General features: G+C 54.8%; 1 protein-coding gene across 4 annotated transcripts in view; it reads left to right on the forward strand.

Annotated features, from left to right (window-relative positions):
* Nucleotides 1-12,050, forward strand: part of Utx (Utx histone demethylase) — a 134,773-nt gene that overhangs the window by 53,346 nt on the left and 69,377 nt on the right. The window lies entirely within an intron of this gene.

The following is a 12,050-nucleotide window of genomic DNA, read 5'->3' on the forward strand; positions in this document are numbered from 1 at the left end:
TCTCTCTGTCGCTCTCTCTCTCTCTCTTCGGAAGCGAAAGAAAGAACACGGTTCCATGCATCTTCGGGAATCCCCTCCCTGCAAAGCCCTCCGACGCCGCTCGTTGTATACCGCGGCGGCGAAGGGTGGGGATGGCCGCGAGGGGTTGTGTGTTGTAGTGTGTGTGGAGAGAGCGGGTGCCGGGAAGGTGAGTGGCCCGTAAACGAGAGAGAAAGATCCGCTGCCCCGCGGCGGAACACGTTTGCTCGCGCTCCCCGTCTTCTCTCTCGGATGAGAGCCGCGCGTTCTCTTTCTTTAATACGCGCTGGTGTCGGAGGAAGGGGGGGGAAGGGGAGGGATGTTGGAAATGTTGCGAGGGAGGCTCCGGGAAGGTGCACGAGTTCTCTCCGAGCCCCCGCATGCTCATTTCCGCCCCGCCGTTCGGCGTGTTCCTTTGGGGGGGGGGGGGGGGCGACGACGCGACTAGCCGCCGCTCCAGTGGTCCGGGCGAGCGACGTTTTCTTCGTCCTGTCTCTTCCACGCTCCCTTCTCCCGGCCTGTGCGAAATGTCACGTCTCACTATTCTCTTTTTCTATTTTGTATTTTAAGTTTTTTTTTCTTACATGCGGTATACTAGCCCCTGCCTCCACATTACGATGCGGAGGAACATTCTCTTCTTCCTTCCTGCCTTTCTTTCTTTTTTCTTTTCAGGCGGGGTCGCGCTAAACTAAATGACGCGGCGCATGGGAACGGGAAGCACGGAGCAATAGCGGATATATTCTGGCGTCGTCTCGACATGCCAGAACTTTTTTTTCACGTGATTCTCCTTCCCTAGGTTCCTGCGTCTTGTTTTCAGCATCTTTTCTTTTCAGTCTGTAGTCTGTCATTAAATAACCCTTTGGAAATTCTTCGTATGGTGAGATGGAGTGAGAGAGAGAGGCAGTCATCATGCCTTCAACGAAAGGAAACGTCGTCCGTTGATAAAGAAAATAAAAATAGGTAAACTACGGTGAATGCGGGCGCGGCACGGCGTCGCTCCGCGCGGCCTCAAACTATTTCCGGCGCGCGCGCGTTTTTTTGTTGCGTCGGCAGGCGGAGCAGCAGCACCATCCTCGGTATCTCGAGAAGGGAGAGAATCGCCGAATGCGTGCACAAGAAGTCCGCCACGCCCACGCCGGTCTGTCGGCCGCCCGGCGGAAAGCGCCGCTGACCACTGCTCGCTGACTACCTCCCCCCTTCCCCCTCCTCCCCGGCACCTCTTTCGTCTACATCGGCAGCGTCCCCCCCCCCCCCCCCCAGTTTCGCCACCGGCTTTGCCCCTTGTTCGCTTCTTCCCGCTGGCGTATTGAAGAGGACCGGTTGCATGGTTATTATGGAGCGAGTATCGAGGGCGATGCATGCGCTGACCACCGAAGTCACTAGAGAGTTTTAGTTTAGGGGACGCAAGCGGCTTGCGTACCCAAGAACTAGGGGCGACGGTACTGCGCATGTGCAGACCCCTACGTCAGAGTCTGCGCATGCGCAGTACCGTCGCCCCTAGTTCTTGCGTACGCAAGCCGCTTGCGTCCCCTAAACTAAAACTCTCTACTGTTTCGCCCACACGTAGTTTTAACGCGCGTCGACGTCGGATAGAGGTCGCCTGCTGCTCTCGTTGTTTGAAGCCCCTCATTTGAGGTTCTTTACCGTTGTTAATTGGGTAGCTTCGAGTGTTTCATTGGGTTAATTGGGTTTCATTGAGTTAATTGGGCATTGACATCCATGCCTTGACACCATCGGAGCTCATCTGTCTGGTGAAAACTACCATTTATATCGCCATGATTCCGTAAAACCATATGCATTCAATGAAAAAAATGTAATTTATTTCATGTAACCCACTGTTCTTTATTTTTTTTTTCATTTCTGAAAGTGTTCTTTGCCACCGGTCTGCCAATATGTAAAGGGGGCCAGGGATCACTCAAGCTGCCAATAAGCAGCTTTTACCTTGGCCCCCTTCATTTGCTTGTAAATGGGCACAAATAAAATGAAATGAAATGAAATGAAATTTCACAGTTCGGGCCGTCGTTTTTCGGCCCCAGCGTAGTCGGGAAGATTGGAAAAAAACCGTCGACTCTACCTGTAACTGGAAAAAAGGGCTTTCTTCCCCACAGTTCACCAAGCACGACTGGTCGGACCCAGTTCCCTTTTATATAAAACTGCGGATTTCCGGCAAAGGTATACTTGTCAAGCCGCTGATTATCTGTCAGCTTCGTAGCTCCCTTTCGAAGCTTCGGCAGAGTGCCGAAGTTATACTTATTGCACCTCGCTCGAGTGGCCAGTGAAAGAAAGGTGTTTGCAACATATGTGTTCTTGCTTAAGAATAGGGAGCCGGTCTACTTTCGAATAAGTAATTTCACCATTGAGCGGAGCTCCGCCCACCAATAGTGAATCAGGATAAGTGGGTAAATCTAAGAAGAGCGGGAAACGAGACTGAGCGCCGTCTTCACACCGCGACCCCTTTCATGACGCAGTTGTGGCATGGTCTATAGGTCGACGATGGTCGTAGGCAAGCGTGTAATTATTGTATAACATCGTCATGTCGGTAAAGCATTCACCGAGAAGCTTAGTAGAATAACCACGTTCTCTCGCGTTATTCTCACGACGAGTGCCCCGCCGCACACGTTGCGTGCATGTACTACAACGTTTGTGTGGTATAAGCGTCGTTGCTTGTGCTTTCGAACGAGGTCGTCGCGTTGTCGGTCTGGCAGATTTTGCGCTGCTTCGTACTGGCGCGTAATCGCTCGTTGGCCCACTGCTCCTGCCTCTTCAGCTGGACGCGCTCCGGTGGCCGAGTTCCGGGTGTCAAGGTCGGTCTTTAGCTCCGCAGCGGGCGGCCGCGCGGTGGTTGTGTTGTTCCTTGCAGCCGCCGCCGGCGCTCGCGTGGGTTGCTTTCTTAGCACGTGCTTCGAAACACCCCGGGGGTTGGGGGGGGGGGGGGGAGGGGGCCGCTCATTTCGGCTTGCCTGCCCCCCCTTCCTTGGCCCTCCGCCACGCCTGGTTTAAAGAAAGCGAGCAACGGCGGAGCGCTGCCTTCGCCGTCTCATCTGACCGCAGAACACTGCATACACGTGCGAGGCATTCTGTCCCGGATGCCCCCGGCGCCTGATTACGTACTCGCTAGTCGCCCCGGGTGGCTTCTGGGGAAGCGATGCTGCCTGAACAGAAAGTGAAGCATACGTACGTTTCTTCTTCTTCTTCTTTTCCGTGAATGTGGACTGCTCTATGGGGTGCGGGCGTTATTACCGTGTGGGACCCGTCTACACGGCCGTGGATCGAAACGCGATAGAGATGGATTCATATGCGGCGTCCTAGCACCGGGTTTTTGGCCGCGAAGTGATGAAAGAAGCACCTGCTGCGTCCGGCGGAGCGGGTTTCTTCCGACCGACGGTTATTTGCCACAAATTGACCGAATAGCCTCTCGCACCAAGATGGAACGCGCCAGTAGTCTCGCTGGATTGCGCCGGCGAATCCGCAATTTGAGCAGCATGCGATGGGGGAGTGTGCGCATTGACGAAGTCGCGGCTCGATCGTGCGGCGAGGCATGACGTCCGTTTTGCTAAGCGGGCATTATTCTCGGCCCGTTACGGGTGTGTGTGTGTGTGTGTGTGTGTGTGTGTGTGTGTGTGTGTGTGTGTGTGTGTGTGTGTGTTGTGAGTGCGCGCGCTGTTGTGCCATTACCACAAGCCCGGATCCCGAATCTGCAAGATGCAGAATCTATCCTGCGAGCGCCATAATTCTCCCTTCACAAGTCAAGAGGCTGCGCCTTCGTGCGGGAGAAGCCTCGGCGGAGCAGCGTGTTTTGACGTGTCCGCGTGTGCCCGACGGCCCGGCGCCGCACCTCCCTTGCCTGGAGGTCACCGCGCGCGCGAACTTTGAACCGAGTGGCCAGCGCGGTCGCTGGTTGGACCCCTCGGACGACCGTCGTGTGCTGACTTTGTATTGGGCCGGTTGAGTGACAATGGGCCTCGGGGATTATAAAAGCAGTGACAAGCCGCCTGAAAAACAGGATCTGCCGACCCCACCGGGAGAGAGTGTCGCCCCGACTGGGGTGAGATGTGTCACGCGTTTTCGCCGGACGCCGTCGTGCGAGAACAGTCGCGTTTGTGTGAGCTCTCGGCCCCAGTGCCGATCCGTTCATGTCCTGTATGATAACCTGTATATAATGTATAAAGCCCCTTTTGTTATTCTCATCGACGCCAGGCTCGGAGTCTTCGCTACCAACGCTCTGTCACGAAACGGGTGACGAGCGCTACGGGACCACAAAGCCGTTATCGTGGTGCAGCGGTTGAAGTTCGTAACACTGGTGGCACCGGTTGGATGTCGTAACACTGGTGGCACCGGTTGGAAGTTCGTAACACTGGATGGCAGCTACGGGATTGACCGGCATCAGCTACCTCGGCGCGGTGAGTGCCTGAAGTTTACCTCAAACACCAGACTTTCTTTGACACAGGTTATAGTAGCTTAAGGAAGGATTTGGTGTTGCATTGTGATAACCTTGTGTGTTTCAAGCCTAGTAAGAGTGTTTTGAAAACCAGGGGATGCTGAGGGGGTAAACAGGGCAGTGTGTGATATACTTGCATATGTCTTACTAGTAGTGTTATAGTAGCGTACGGCAGGTATATTCAAAAAGGGTAAACAGCAGGAGGACAGTGTGAACGATGGAGAAGTACAAGGTGAAGGAACTTCTCGAAATTTGTGAGGAGTTGGGCATTGAGTTGGGCTCAACCAAAAGAAAGAATGCGATCCTTGAGGTCATGAGGACTGGGGACGTAACGGCTGAGGAAGCCGCAGAGGCCTTGGCGGGTATCAATGAACGTCGGGAAAGGGAGAAGGAACGTTGTGAGCAGGAAAGGAAGGAAAATGAACGACGGGAAAGGGAGGAAAGGAGAGAACAGGAACGTCGCGAAGAGGAAAGGGAGGAAAGGAGAGAAAAGGAACATCGGGAGTTGCAGGCAGAGAGGGAGCGACGTGAGCACGAGCTTAAAATGAAAGAGTTGGAGACCCGAAATAGCTCGCCAGCGCCTAGTCTCACTTCTAACGTTCCAAGAATACGCGATCAACTTCCACCCTTTGTCGTCGGAGAGGATATGGCCAAATACCTCGTGAAATTTGAGCACGTCTGCGAACGGAATAGCATTGAGCGATCCCTTTGGGCACAGAATCTGTTAGCGTTGCTTCCTGGGGAGGCATCAGACGTAATAACTTGCTTATCGAAAGAGGCGTTTGAGAGCTACAGTGATGTGAAGGAAGCGCTACTGCGGAAGTACAAATTGTCGCCCGAAGCTTTCCGGCAGAGGTTCCGGTATGCAAAAAAGGGTAAGGAGTCGAATGTTGACTTCGCGTTTCGTCTGAAAGCCGACTTGGTGGAATGGCTGAAGGGCGAAGAGGTTTACGACGACCGCGACAAAATTGTCGAATGCATCGCGTTGGAGCAGTTCTACCGTTGCATTGATGAGGATGTCCGGCTCTGGCTGCAAGATAGGCTAAAGGAGGTTAAGCTAAATAAGGCAGCAGAGTTAGCGGAAGAGTATTACACACGCCGCAGCTTGCACAGCAAGGCAGTGCGCATAGAAAAAGCAGATAGAAGAGATGGGTTTTACGGGAAGCCCGACGAACGGAAGGAAATCACGCGTCGCGAGTTTCGGGACGACGAGTCCCTTCCAAAAGAAACTGTAAGGGATGGACAGAATGCATCTCAGAATGATGACAATGGTCCGAAACAGCGAAACGAAATGATGCGTTCTTTTGAAAGACGTAAACCGTTAACCTGCTACAATTGCAAAAAGCAAGGGCACATCGCTGCAAGCTGCCCAGAGAGAATTGCTTTTGCAACGATACAGGAAACTCACAAGAACATACGTCTATTGGAGCCCTATGTGCAGGAAATTAAGGTAAACGGCAAGAAGTGCCGAGCACTGCGGGACTCTGCAGCAACTATGGACGTTGTTCACCCATCTTTCGTCTCCTCGAGTGATTTTACGGGAGAGTGCGTGAGGATACGGCAAGTGGCCGAGAAGGAGAGTGTCTGTTTACCGATCGCAGCGGTTATCATTGAAGGAGAGTTTGGAAAACTTAACACCGAAGCCGCTGTGTCAGCCGCCCTCCCGGAGCAATTTTCCTACCTCTTCTCAAATAGCTCGGAGCAGCTGCTGAGGGATCAGGGCAAATCATTCTTTGCCGACGTGGCGTACATGGCCCCCACGCGATCCAAAGCGCGCCCGCTGTCGAGGGAACTTGACTTAGCGTCGGTGAGCGAAAGGCGGTGCGGCACACGGACTGATCAGGGTAACTTGAGTGGCGAGCAGTCACGGGAGAGGCAGAGCTCGGAGGCTGGCCTAGACGAGCGGGTCCTGGAAGTGAGTGGGAGTGACGCGTGCAGTGCTAGCCGCGATATAGACTCGACGCCGCAATTAGGCGACGCGGGCTCCACACTCGCTCCGGTTTCCGCCAGCCGGCAGGAGCAGGCTGCAGTTGAAAGAAAAAGTCTGATTCGCGAGCAACAGGAAGGCTGTTCCTTAGCCGATCTGAGGAAGAGCGTCAAACGGGGAGTGAAAAAAAAGGGGGTTTCATTTGGCAAGGAATCTGGCTTATTGTACCGCCGCTACACGGATAAGCAGGGTCGCAAATATAAGCAGCTTCGGATTCCGCGAAAATATCGCCGGGAAAAATGAATGGCCTCATTTGCTTCCTCAGAAGTATGTTTTCGGTCCAAGTGATTTTAAGGGGACCATTCTAGTTGTCATTATTATTGCTGATTAATAATTGTTTCTATTTTGTTGTGTTGTTAATTTGAAAACTGGTTGTTTGAGCCTTGTGTACTAGATCGTACACCTGCCTCTTGTTGCAGCGGGAGAAAAAAGGGGAAAACAATTTAGTTAGGTTGATTTGAATTATGGCCTTGTCTGGTGTTTGACGGGAGACAGAGGGCACTTGTTCGTGTTGGGTGTTGCCTTTTGCCGGTCGGTTTTGCAAGCTGCAGAACGACCAAGCGGGACCAGTGGCGAGAAGCAAGGTCTTAGGAACGACCCGAGCGGAGCTGGTCAAGGTGCCTTGGCGACGACGTGGTGAGCAGAGCTCCTGTCCTGGCGAGTCGGACCTGGGCACGTGAGGTTACCTGGCGTCCCGACACTGGACGTGAACTTGGACGAGCCTGACGAACGTGCGCGCCTGGCATCCGAGCCACGTGGAGGCAGCTCGTCTTCCCGGCGCCTTATCTGAGGGCGGGGATGCTGTTGTGCCATTACCACAAGCCCGGATCCCGAATCTGCAAGATGCAGAATCTATCCTGCGAGCGCCATAATTCTCCCTTCACAAGTCAAGAGGCTGCGCCTTCGTGCGGGAGAAGCCTCGGCGGAGCAGCGTGTTTTGACGTGTCCGCGTGTGCCCGACGGCCCGGCGCCGCACCTCCCTTGCCTGGAGGTCACCGCGCGCGCGAACTTTGAACCGAGTGGCCAGCGCGGTCGCTGGTTGGACCCCTCGGACGACCGTCGTGTGCTGACTTTGTATTGGGCCGGTTGAGTGACAATGGGCCTCGGGGATTATAAAAGCAGTGACAAGCCGCCTGAAAAACAGGATCTGCCGACCCCACCGGGAGAGAGTGTCGCCCCGACTGGGGTGAGATGTGTCACGCGTTTTCGCCGGACGCCGTCGTGCGAGAACAGTCGCGTTTGTGTGAGCTCTCGGCCCCAGTGCCGATCCGTTCATGTCCTGTATGATAACCTGTATATAATGTATAAAGCCCCTTTTGTTATTCTCATCGACGCCAGGCTCGGAGTCTTCGCTACCAACGCTCTGTCACGAAACGGGTGACGAGCGCTACGGGACCACAAAGCCGTTATCGTGGTGCAGCGGTTGAAGTTCGTAACAGCGCGCGCGATTGACTTTAGTGAGACAATACACACATGCGAAGTTCCGTAAACAGGCTTCCCCGCATATCGTTGTCGAAGCTGATGGACGGGTTTTGAAGATTTGTCGGATGATGCTTAAGATTGTGCTACCAGTCTTCGATTTACGGTCCTATAGATCCCGAGATGTGCCATTTCGGTTAGGTCGGACGAGTTGTGCGGAAAAATGCGCTTGCGGGTTTTGGGTGCATAGGGCTGTCTCCAGCCAGGAGTCGGCACTGAGCGTCACGTCCAACCATAATGAAATTAGGATACTGAAGTAGGACTGCAGGATAAATCTCTTCGTGCGCTTCACGGCTGACCTACCGCCGAAAACGTGGACTTGGTAAGCGAACGGCGGACCGAATCGCCTATTCATTCCGCGAAATTGGCGAGTGTGACGTGACTGACTCGTGGTGTATACGCCCAGATCCGCCTTGCGCTGAGTCGCGTGCGAGAGTTAGTCCTGTACTTGTTTCTCGGAGCTCAAGCTCGGTAATCTTTACGTCGAGCTACGAAGCCACTTACGTCGGCGATAACGCTCGGCGACTATCGAGACTGTAGTCTGGCTCAGCGGAGTGAACCCCGCAACTCCCCTCCTTTTCTTCATTTACCGACGCTTTCTCCTTCCGATCGGACTGCCGCCGTACAGGCTGTGTGTGTCCCAGGTATACACCCCGGTTGCTCATCGCACGTCTTTGCGCGTCCGCGTGGTCCCCGCCTTGCAACCAGTTGCGGAGGAAAGCTCACGGTGTAAGCCTCCGTCCGATACGTCGATGAAGATGCAGAAAGCAAGGGGGGGGGGGGGGCGCTATTTGGTCGCGCCTCGGGGCGAGCGTGTTCGGTGGCCGCCGCGACCCCTCCCGCGTACCTTGCCGCGTCGACGGGCGCGGCGGTCAAGCGCAGTTTTTGGACGCACCGCGAGTCGATTCAGTTGGGACAGCGGCGCGCTTGCGCTTCGCCGCGTTGGGAGAGGCCACGCGTGCGGCTGGCCCGAGCCGCTCTCAGTCCAACCTGACCTGCGCCAAGCCTGCGCCAAGCGTGTCACGCTCCTGTCAGAGAAAGCGAACTCCGTTTTCGGGCGTAAGGGTTCCTCTCGCGACAGCTTTACTCTGCTACGCGACTGGTAACACTCACTGGAGTGGCGAATGGCAGTTGAGGAGAAACTTAATTATACGAACGAAGTGCAAGGAAATATAACGTTGGTAGGATTAACACAATGCCGCGTCCTGCTACTGCGCTGCGGGAGGCTGTGCACAGAACGACGCTATGCATTATTCATTCTGAGCTTCTGCAATTCATTGGCGTGCTCTCGCATCACGGCTCAGGGGTGGGCTCTCTCTCCCTTTATAATTATGTGCCGTTCCGCCCAAATCAGATTGTTGATTACAATCGAAGCTCTGGCGTTGCTTTCCTCGTTTATTGGGCGTAAGCGCATCTACCGTACACTTGGATTACAAATATGGCATGGTATCCTTTTCATTCAGTTGAGATGAACATCACACCGAAAACGCATGGACATATATGCATATACATATAATGTGGGTGTGCATCCAACGCACATGTAGGGATCTGTGAAGTGAAGATTGCACGAAGCGGTTACATGGTATGAAACTGAAACTGACCGAATAGACGCGCCAAATTCCTGTAAATAAGGCACACGAAGCTGCCATCTAACAAAGGATTTACGTGCTCGAATGTGTTTATTTGTTGCACTGAGCATTTGTTGCACCGGCAACTGGTACATCTGTACGGGTGGTGCAAATGTGGTTACACGTGAGCCGGTCTTCTGAGTGCCGTCCTGCGCGCGGGCAGTTCGGCCGGACAGCAGCAGCAGCAGCAGCAGCCGCCACGGCCAACAGATGCCGGTATAGTTCGTAGAAGGCTTCGTCCTAAAATGGTTCGGCGCGCGCGTTGGTTCCAGCGCAACCACATGGAACATATATGCTCCGTGGTCATGGCCCCCTTGCGGCCGTATACAAAGGCGCGACGAGGAGAAGGGAGCCGTGCATCGCGCTTTTTTTTTTTTTCACTGCGTCATCTTGACCTCCGCACGCGCACCAACCGGTGGTCCTCGGTGCCGATGAGGCTCTCCCGCGAAGCGTAACATGGCGAAATGGGCTGACTCATTACTACTATATACGGGAGCCGGTCGGGCGTGACCGGCCCAGCCGGCGGCGATTCGCGTGCCCTTTCTTCGTCATCATCATCATCATCACCTGCTCGAAGAACGCGCGCACAACACACACACACACGGCGCGCGCGCGCACATCTGGTTCTGTCGCCTACGGTCGCGTACTTGAACTCCACTCCGTCCAGTCCGCAGCCCGTTCATGGTCTCCCCGTGAAAACGCGGCTGCGCATTCTAGCCTTCCAATTCGAACCAGATGGTCTGTCTCCTGAAAACTGGCAACAGGCTAAGGAGAAGCTTGAAACCAGAATTCAGCAGTTCAGCGCGTTGTCATGCCCATTGACTGCTCGAGCGACAATCCTGCGCTCACTTTTGTTTTCATTCCTGACGTATGTGTCTCCTGTTCCAACCCGAACCAAGCTCATCTTGGAGAGGGTTCTCTTTCGCTTCCTTTGGAAGGGTACAACTGGTTGTGTAGCTAGGCGGGTGCTCAAGCTGCCCAGGGATAAGGGAGGACTCGGAATTCCCGACCTGGGCATCGTGGCTACCGCACTACACGTCAGATGGACCCAGGTCGCTCTTAACTCGGATATGCTCCTGACTCGAAGCTTTACCTCGTTTTTCCTTAGCACCCGACTCCGCTTGTTTTCGCAGAGCACATTTTCCCACTGTGCTCCTCGTTCAGGAACCCCATCCACCATTTATGCGGCGGCTGCCAACTCTTTGGTCAGCCTCCGCACGGTTCGCCCCGACATCGACGTAGTTTCAACTCCACTCCAAGAGTTAGTAGACATCCTCACCCCAGGCCTCCCCCCGCATTGCCATATGTATGACCTGTCCATTCACAGGCTAAACTGGAAGCTCATCACGGCCAGTTTCCTCGACGCTAGGCGTGCCACTTTCATGTATCGCCTGGCGCGAGGGTGCCTGCCGTTGGGCTACAGGCCCTTCACAGCCGTCCCGGTTCGTGGAGTGTGCCCGTTCTGTGGCGCTCGTGAGGACACGGTTCATGCGTTTGCGCAGTGTTTGCTTCCTGCAGCTCTTCTCCGTAGGATTGCTAGTCTTTTTAATCTCCCAGGCATCCCTTATCAGACAGTCCGATTTTTGCACCCTTTGCCTAATCAGGCGGTCAACCAGTTCGCGCTTCTCCTCGCTGAGTGCTCCTACCAAGTTTGGTTGGCACGCCGTGATGCAGTTTTCGGGGGGAGGGCGCCGGGCCTTCACGAAGTGCTTGCGAAAGCACGGAAGGAGGTCTGGTTCCATCTCACCCGGGAGCGGCACCGCTTGGGCGAGAAGAAGTTTCTCGAAGTGTGGGCCCGTCCTGCGGTAATTTTTGATGAGTCAGGCGGAAAGCTTTCCATTAAGTTATGATGCATGCTCCTAAGGTCGCTCGACTCGGCCGTGTGCGCCAGTCGATCTACGGGGTTTTGTTTGGTTCAGTGGAACCCAGAGCTAGAACCGGTGGCGGCGCACCCTTGGTTGGTCGCGCTGCTCCGCGGACGGCTTTGGTGCTCTGCATGGTTGTATGCCTTGGCCTCTTTTGCGCCGAGGCAGTCCGAAGGTCAGTCAGGCTCGAGTCCTGTACGACCAGCACGGCTGTTTGTGTGTTGCGTGCGGTAACTTTGTGTTGCTGTACCACAACAGCCCCCTTGTCCGGGAAGGACCGTTGGCCCGAACCAAGTCCCCCCACCCAGTCAACCCGGGTTGTGGGGGAGTACCGGGGTCAATGTATCGGATGATGCTGGGTTGATGAGTACATGAACGCTCATGGACGCGGTGCCTTCAAAGGTGCCAAGTCCTCCTCCCATCTGACAACGGTACGGTCGCGTAGCCGTGGCACCGCTGGACTCTTCTTTCTCCTTCCGGGCGGGGCGCGTTCCTATCTTTTTTTTCTCGATCGCAGCGGCGCCCGGCGGTGACGATCATCGGCAGAATAACCGGTCTCTTGATCCTTTCTCCCCCTCCCACCGGAGCACGAGGAATGCCCCTATCGGCCCGATCCTGCCAGGCAGCGCTGCTAT

This window comes from Dermacentor albipictus, chromosome 1, assembly GCF_038994185.2.
Source record: "Dermacentor albipictus isolate Rhodes 1998 colony chromosome 1, USDA_Dalb.pri_finalv2, whole genome shotgun sequence".
Lineage (NCBI taxonomy): Eukaryota > Metazoa > Arthropoda > Arachnida > Ixodida > Ixodidae > Dermacentor > Dermacentor albipictus.